Source organism: Rhagoletis pomonella, unplaced genomic scaffold, assembly GCF_013731165.1.
Source record: "Rhagoletis pomonella isolate Grant_MI unplaced genomic scaffold, Rhpom_1.0 Rhpom_scaffold_00002, whole genome shotgun sequence".
Taxonomy (NCBI): domain Eukaryota; kingdom Metazoa; phylum Arthropoda; class Insecta; order Diptera; family Tephritidae; genus Rhagoletis; species Rhagoletis pomonella.
In genome coordinates this window covers 55067688-55073738 of record NW_023458556.1, presented here as the reverse complement: position 1 = coordinate 55073738, position 6051 = coordinate 55067688, and the positions used below count along the sequence as shown (strand labels likewise).

The window sequence follows — 6051 nt, the reverse complement described above, 5'->3', positions numbered from 1 at the left end:
GCTAGATCGAATTTTCTCCGGCTAGTTGCTATCAAAACCGGCTAAATCTAGCCGGAAAACGGCTAAAATGGCAACGCTGGTTATCATACACTTTTCCAGTAAAAATTTGCAAGTTCCAGTACAAATTAGTACTGACTATTGGTTACTATACAAACCTAATATTTGACTTACAAACAGTGTGCGAACCTCTACCATACATGTGGTAGATCTACCACTTATTTAAAAAAAAAAATTAGGTTTCTAACCACATTTACCACACAAGGCTTTAAATATACCACATTTTTACACAGAACATTTGTTTAAATTTTCACATAACTCTAAAATTCCAACTCAATTCTAATAAGAAATATAAAAGTTAATCAATAAATTTTTAAAAAGGTACATCATAAATTGGGCTTTAATATATCTGTACCTTAACTTTTTAATATTTTAAAAATCCGCATATTTATATTTGCTAAAGTATTATGCGACAAAAAGGAGTTCTTTGTTCTATCCTATATTGTAATACATACACAAAAATATAAGCTTTTTTTAAACGGTCGTATTCTTTATAAACTCAATAAAATGAGACATTTTAAGTCTGGTAAAACACGCACAAATAATTCATTATTAATTACATATCATGTGTATGCGATATACATACATTTCGCACACCGTCTTCAAAAGAGGCACACCTAAAAAAATATTGGTAGATTTTTTTGCATAAATCAATTCGTAGGATTTTTCTCAAATTAATGAAAATATTTTTTTCTTCGTGAATATATTCTCTAACTAGAAAACTAATGCAATACTTGTTTTGTGTATCAATTGCGTTGAATCTTACGATCCGAAAGCACTTATACTATTTCCCGATCTAATTTTTGAATTCTATGAGCTATGAATTGGAAAATCTACCACATCTTGCTCAAATCTGCCACATTTTTTTGTCGATTCTACCATACCAAAATAAAAAGGGGTCAGGGGTTACCACTGAAAAATTTTCTTTCCTGCCAAGAGCTGGTTCATAAACCTATCAAAATGGCTTCTTTCTTACAATTTATACATTTATTTTTGCTGGTTTTTATGCTTAAAATAAGACTTCCAGGTTAACAAAAATATCACAATTATAGCTATTATATATGTACATATAGCACACAAAAAAGTAGTGTGGCAAAATATTCGCATAGTTTATAGTTTTAATAAAGCCTTCGGAGTGAATGACGTGAAAAATAGTATCACAAAATAAAATTCCTATGTACGTACATCGCTCATTTGTATACAAACTTAATTATGTAGTATATATACATAATTAAGGTAAAAATATACCTTACGGTTAGGCTTGCCAAATGTCCGGTTCTAGGAGCCTCCGGGCTTGGTGAAAAATCTGCGCGCTCCGGGTGTGCCATTAGTTTCTTCGAGTTGCGGTTAAAACCTTCTCCGATTCTCCGCGTTACTGGAAATATGACTAACAATAAGTTGTTTTCTTTAAAATTTTCGTGTATGATTTCATTTGGAGGGAAAGTTGCAAATTCGTGCCAGCAAGAAGATTTTAAAGAAGATTTTTCATTAAAAAAGGCTCAGAATGCAATTGAAAAGTACAGTTTCAAGCTTTTTGTTAATTGCAGTCAAAACGGCATTTTACAAAAACCATAATTCAAAATTCATAAACAAGTTCTTACTATCAATTCGATATTTCAAATGTTTCGGGATAATGCAAATATATCCGGGGATATTCGGGACCTAAAAAACACCGGGATCCCGCGATTGGCAATCCCTAATACATACATCTAATTACTAAACTTCTGTAATTCAGTATCAATATTAAAGCATACATTTAGGAGGCATTTCCGGCCCAACCATGTACATGTATGGCATTGGTCGGGTATAATTGGAGCACGGTTGCCATACCATCAAAATTTTGTGTGCAATATACAAGTAAAAGGCCAAAAAAAACAATATAATGGACCATTTTTTGCCGTCCAACATAAATATATACAGTGACACAAACAAGTGACCACGTGTTGATTTTTTTTTTGATATTCGTATTGCTTTTCGAACAAATTTTTTTTTTGTTATTTTTGACCAAAACTGTTTCAAATTTTGTACAAAGCTTAGGAAAATTCGACAAACTTTCATCAAAATTTTAATTTTTAATCTGAATATTTACTACAACATACTATTTTAGCCTACATAGTGAAGTTCAACCGCCTACAAAATCGCGTTGATTTTTGAAATTTTTTTTTTGTGGCGGATTTTTGTACTTTTTCCCATACATGCATGAATTTCTTATGAAATAAAATGCGGGAGACCGTAAGCAAAAAAAATTTCAAAAAATCAGCACCAGTTTTTGTAAATTTAACTTGTTATTTAAAAAAAAAAATACCGCAAAAGCAGCCTCCAAACAAAAACTCCCAAAAATCAACGCGATTTTTTAGGCGGTTGAAACTTGCACTCGCAAAACGAAATAAGAAAATAGGAGATCATTTTCGCCAATTCGTTTTGTTGACATCCTAGAGTTTCGCCATTTCGTCTTGGATGATATTTTCCTGTACTAGTGTAGAACCTTGTATTGATGCGTCTTGCTATTACCTATTCAATATGCCTTGGTCCCATGCCCATTTATAAACTATACGAAAGTTTACAATACCTTGGCAATACCCATGAACCAATTAGAATAGATCTGACGGTTGACAAGCAGCCATTTGCAATAGCGTTTGAGAAAAAAGTATGTGACTTTCGTAATTTTGAAGTTTGCTGTTTCTGTTTTGTTGTTTTCATTTAATTCTTTGTATTTTGGATTTGGTTTATCTCAGCGATTTTAAAGCGATTTTTCAAAAAAATTTCTGTTCAAATATAATTGAAATGAAGTGCGCGGTAATCGGTTGCAAACACATGTACAAAAATAATAAATTGGTTAGCACAAGCATGCGCTCAAAAATTGCTTTAATATTTTTCTTTATACTTCCTCCTCATATTCTTTGTTTACTTATGGTCCATTTCAAAGAAAACAACATGGCGCCGAAATAACAAACGTCAGACAGAAAATTACTTTTTTCTTTTGCTTCATCTTTTAAGATCTTGTGTAGTAGGATCATGGTGAACACCCTCATTATAATTACCAATGCAGCCCTGGATAAATAAGCAGAAAGCAGAGTTGCCAGTGACGAAAAAAAATCTGCATTCCACTTATAAAAAATATCTCAAATTTGGAATATACTTACCAATAACTTTTTTTAGTTACCAATTTTAAAATTGTCTATTTATTAAGGAACTTTTATTTAACTAATAATATGGTATTTGGGATCATATTAATGGCATCTTCTCGGTTTTCTTCAAGCTAAAGCGAAAGTGATGAAACTAAAGGCAACTACGAAACTTCATCATTTAAAAAAACTTCAACTGAAGTTATTATAGAAAAATACAGTCACACAAAAATTCGCTATGTATTTTTTTTAATATTCACAATGCTTTTTAAGTAAATTTTTTTGGTATTTTTTTATAAGAATATTGGTTGCATTTCAACCAAACCCTTAAAAATACACATATTTACAACATTTAGAAAAAATTCATAAACATTTCGTCTAAGTCTCGAACTTTTTACTCTGAATTTTCAGAACAATTTTGGGTATGCTATTTTATAACGAACAATCATAGTGTGTAACTACATACCTGTCAATTTTTTCTTTTATTCAAAGAATCATTTAAAATGTTTAAGTAATCAAAAGCTCCTCAGTATTCCAGTAAAATGATTTTTGAATTGAGCACGATATGTTCGCTTGTTAGCGATATACATAAATATCCTATGTACATTTATAGAAAAAGTGCATTAAAGCGTTCAAAAATTGAAGCGATTAAGTAGACTACACTTTTGAAAAGACATTTATAATATAAATATAACTATGAAGAATAAAGCGGGAACCATGATACACATAGTAAGGTAGAACCGTTTTCTCAATTCTTCGGCATGATTTTTTTTTTTATTTTGCCAGCATTTAAAATCATATAAAACTGAAAATGAAAAAATGAAATTGCTCGAAATTTTTGTTGTTTGAGATTGGAAATGAGAATGGTGTTTGGTGTTTGTTTGGAGTTTGTGAGAAAATGTTAAAATTAAAATTCTTGAAAACATCAAAAATGCTAAAAGTGTTTCTCGGCGGATCTACCTCCCTATGTTTTTATCATGGCGGGACTAAACTTGTATTAGTTTTTTTCAAACAAAACACTTATAAAAATCTACCAAAATGAGAAAAAATGTACCTTTTTACCACCACATTATTATTTGTGAAAGTGGCAACCCTGGCTGAGAGTGCAACTTTTTTTTTCAGCAGCACGTGCTGGAAAATGTTTCGTGGATAGGATTGAAAAATATCGGATCTAAAGTATCGATACCTACTTATATCGATACTTTTGGCTATGAAGGTATTACTTATGAACTAAATAAGTAATTTTTTTTTTATTTTATGTCACAAGTTTAGGAATCCTAAAATCAAAACTATATGTTTAATGATGAATGGTATTTGACAGATAATTCATTGGAAAAAATTACAAGAAAGTTAATCTGGTTTAAGGAAAAATTTGCTCATAAAATATTTATGAGAAAAAACCTTCTTTTGTTGTACTTTCCACGAATATAGGCTCTTAAAAATTATGAGCCAAAGATTTAAATATGATAGTTGTCCTTATTACTTCACCTGGTAGAATTCCGCATACAATAAGTAGTGTGAAGAGTGCAGAAACAAAATGATGCGGATGAATTTTACTAAAAGAAATTCTTAAAGTCATTTAAAAATTAAAGATTTTCTAGTATCTAGATTCTGGAAACTGGAATAATTTTTCTATTTGACATCTACTTTTCTCCAGACTAAATGGAAGGATGGTGTTTAAATTTTCTGGAATATTTCAGTTTTTTCCAAGATTTTTTTTTATTATACTCTTTGTACCCTTTTTTTTTTCTTCTTTGATTATATTCTTTAATAACTGAGCTAGGCTCACACTACATTTCATTTTGTATTTTCCGCTAGTCTTTTCCGCATACGTATTTCTTTGCATTTTGCTCAAGGCCTTTACGAGCTAACGCGCGTCAAACCCGTAGAGTTACCCAGTTAGCTTAATTTTACGTTGGAACGTCTGTACTGAACATTCATCCAGTCACTCTTCCACTCGAACAGTTGGGCCGTGTATTCGTCGCATTACATCGACTTTGGTGAAGCAATTTTAGCGCATGATACAATAATGCAAGGTGGTATCAGTTGTGACAGCTCGATTTGATACTGCCCAGCTCCGTAGAATAAGAAGAAAAACGGGCGAAATTAATCCCCGTTTGTGGAAAAAACATAAAATTTCATATTTTTTCTAAACAAAATTTACTTTTTTGGCTGCATTTCTTTATTCATTCTGAACGTTTGGAATAAACTCCTTTGTTTACTTATTCTTTAGAACGTTCCTGATGATATGTTAACGTATATTTCAAACGCATTCTGTTTATTCCGGCTGTGAAATGGGATTATCTGGAATGTATAAAGAAACACAGCAAATATGGCGGAATTAGAGCGAGAAGCTGCCAGCCCATAACACCTTGTATTATTGCATTATGATTGGAGCGTGTATTATTTGCACTATATCGACTTTGTCGCTCCATATTCGGAATAACAATGGAGGAAAAATTGCCGAAGCCAAATTTGCTTTAGTATCGGGTTTCGATACCTAGTCAGTACTTGATTCAAAAGTATCGATGTCAAAATTACTTGGTAACGATCGAAAAGTATCGAGTATATACTTTTATTTACTGGAATCGTGTCATCCCTATTCGTGGATTTAATTGATAGATTTAACTAAATAGGTAAAAAAATTGTTGGCGCGCATGTTCCGGCAAATATATTTATCAAAGGAGTAAAACGAAATATATATAGATATGGATTCACATGATATATTCCTCCAGTTAACTAGGGGTGCGAGGTTTACGCATTCCAAGCCAAGAGGCGAAATAAAAGTAAGAAACATTTATTGTATTAGATATTAGGGGTTTTTTTTTTTATAGACGTGGAAAATTTGCAGAAAATAAAGACAGCCACG

The 6051-nt window shown here is 31.5% G+C and overlaps 1 protein-coding gene across 1 annotated transcript in view; it reads right to left on the bottom strand.

Annotated features, from left to right (window-relative positions):
* Positions 1-6051, bottom strand: part of LOC118733825 (probable ATP-dependent RNA helicase DDX52) — a 10871-nt gene that overhangs the window by 4440 nt on the left and 380 nt on the right. The window lies entirely within an intron of this gene.